The sequence below is a fragment of the Artemia franciscana genome, chromosome 18 (genome assembly GCF_032884065.1).
Source record: "Artemia franciscana chromosome 18, ASM3288406v1, whole genome shotgun sequence".
NCBI classification, from domain to species: domain Eukaryota; kingdom Metazoa; phylum Arthropoda; class Branchiopoda; order Anostraca; family Artemiidae; genus Artemia; species Artemia franciscana.
Window position 1 is genome coordinate 4793722 of NC_088880.1, and position 3205 is coordinate 4796926.

Genomic DNA, 3205 nt, shown 5'->3' on the forward strand with positions numbered 1-3205 from the left:
TTACAATCACAGATTCAACATTTCGAAGCGAATCACTGATGTCTATTGTCTCAATAACTTGAAATATATCCAGATTAATAAAAATTGCAACACCACCACCTTTTGAGGTTCTGTCTATTTTAATAATGTCATAACCTGGTATTTTAACTTTAGTTTTTGAAGACCACCGTGTTTCTTGAATACATATTAAGCTAGGTTTCTCATTCAAGATACATTACTTGAACTCGACCAGTTTTGTTTGATTCAGGCTATTACAGTTAAGTTGCCAAAGTTTTGTTATTTTCATTGTGTTTGTACTGTTATTATCATCATCTATATTGTCATTATTCATTTGCATCATCAAATAGATCTACTACAATACTTTCAGGTTCGTATTGGATCTCATTTATCGTACTCACATTTTTTTCTAAACAGTAAATATCGTCAATCGGACATTGAATTACTTCAATTTTCTCTTCTTGTGTTTTTGTATTTTCTGAGGCTAATTTATGCACATTTACCATTAGATTGAGCAATTTTTCAGGTGACAGGGTTTCTGTCTTTGGTACAATTTTGCTCGTTTCCGGTTGTTGCGTTTTATTTTCAAAAGTTAGACTGTTTTGATGACCTTTCTTGGTTATTTCCAAATAGCTTTCTTTTGCAACTTTCCATGGAACTCTTTTTTCCAAACTAAAGTTGTTGATTTGAAAGATTTCCTGGAATTTTGGACATTTTTTGTCTCAACTAATATGTTCATTGCTGAAACAGTTTCTACATTTAGTTTCATCTTTTTGGCAATTCATAGAGTCATGACCTTGTAATGTGCATTTGCCACAGATTATATCAGCACTTCTGCAGAATTCAAGTGTGTGCCCATACAAGTGACATTTAAGACATTTTCTTGGTTTGGGGATCCACTGTCGAACTCTGAAACTTAATGGCCCATAAAAATTTTTATCTGGCATATTTTCATTAAAATACACTATTAGTGAACTGGTTGGGACCATTTTTTGTCCATCTCTCCTTAACAATCGATTAATCTTGATCACGTTATATTTTTGTTTTAAGTATAGCTCCATTTCCTTTAAATTTTCATCATCCAGGCAATCTGATATATGGATTACACCTTTCCTTTCACTAATACTCTTGGGCACAGTTACTTCAATTTGATATCCCTCTAGAGCTCAATTTGACTATTTTTTCATATTCATTTTGACCTTTAACCTTTGCTAGGATAAATCCTTTAGCCATGAACTTTATGTCATTTTCAACAGTAAAATTTTTGGTAAGCCACATACACAGGGGGATTTTACCAATTTTAGAACCATCTTCTTTTTGTATAATCTTGATAATTACAGGGAACACTTGCATTTTACTGCTGAGATTATTGTCACTGTTGTCTATGTTCAGTTGAAGAGCTTGAATCCTCTCTTGGTCTTTTATTTTCAGGTTTACTGATCACATCTATGTCACTTGTGGTATCCTCCATACCACTCTTATTTTTCATCTTAATACTGACTTTACCCTTTTTAGGGCGAGTCATTCTGAAAATAAGTTCAAATTCCCAAGGAATTTTAATCTCAAATGATTTTGTAGTCAATAAAAAAATGTCACAATTTACTTTGATGTTTACTCACCAAGTGCTAAAACGGAACTCCCTTCTGCAGAAAAACAACTTTCCGCTCGTAAATTTCCATCTGGCGAAGTTTATTTCCTGTGTTGGTAAGTTACACTTGGTAGCGCTAGGATAACTAGGTAGCGCTAAGATCCACCTTTGCCGTATTTTCAGTTGAAGACAAGTCAAACATTCGGCACGATTGACCTTTCCTGTAGAAGAAAAGCTGTTGCTATTCTGGGATTATTAAGAAAATTTGCCCCAGAAAACTATTCCTTATCCAACTAGTTGACAAGTAGTTTCTCCCCAACAGCACTTTCTTTCCAACAAGCTAGAAACAAACATTGCCACAGAAACACTTCTATTAACCCTCTAGTTGGCAAGTAACTTTTCCCCCGAAAAATTTTCATTAGTCAACTAGCTGATGACGGTAATATTTGACTTTTTTTGCTGCTTTTAAGTTTGAAATATAAAGTTTTGAAAGGAAGACTATCCTTAATCACTTCTATTGGAAGTTCCTTTGGTCAGAAATTTCTCAATTTGTGAACTAAATATTGCGCAACTTTATTTCCACGGCATAAAAACGCTTCGTTTACGTAAATACAAATCAAAAACGGATTCTCACCGAATCACCCGCGTTTTCTGGACTTCTTTTGAAAAGCTTCACCCGAATGCTGTGACTTGGAGGAATTCTTCTTAGGGTACTACCCCTGCGATAATTACACAAGAAAGTTTAGTCCAAATTGGTAATACTAGACGAAGTTAAGGCTTATCTTCTTCCGGCGAAACGAAAACTAGCTTAACTTGTTACAATTCTTAGCCCCAACTCGAATCCTAACTAAACCTTCAAGTACTATGTAAAAATTAATCTCTTTTATTGATTGTACAATTATTGATGACAGAATCAAAGTTAAAAACAAAACAGTCACAAAACAAGAAAAAAATAAAGAATTTCACAGCTTGATCAGACCATTTTTAATCATTTTGAAAATAACCGATGTTAAAAAAAAAGAAATGATGAAAACGATGACAGAAGTGTCTTTTTATGTTTCCATTGCTTCAAGGTTTTTGCTTCCTTAGCCATGATTGAGAATTATTGGAACGTATCTCCAGATGCAGCTAAAGTAAGTGCTAATGATCCATCGTAAACAAGCGGTTCATGAAAAGCAAACATTTCCTTTTGTTAAAAATGGCGGTTCATTGCAGTATTGTACAAATAGGATGCATCATAAGCATACGCGTGTTCTAGACAAGACTTAGCGGCCTCCCATGTGAACTGACAGTTAGAGCACATACAGGTCAGCTAGTTTTGTAATCAAGTGAAGTCTAGCTGACAAAAAAAACAATTGTTCTTCCAAAAACCAGGATAAAAATAAGAGCACAGACTGCAAGTAGAAAGACAGAGAAAAAAAAGATAAAACTTCAAGCTAGAAATAATCAAATTCACAGTCATCGTCTTTAGCACTGCAGATTTTCTGAGATATTTTATTGACAGATCGCCAAAAGTTTACACGACATCCCCGTATTCGAATCAAGCTCTGCTGTATATCGTCACTTTCATTTAAAGTTGACTGGCCTTCAACGGCCGACTTGAGACCTTGCTTCTGTACC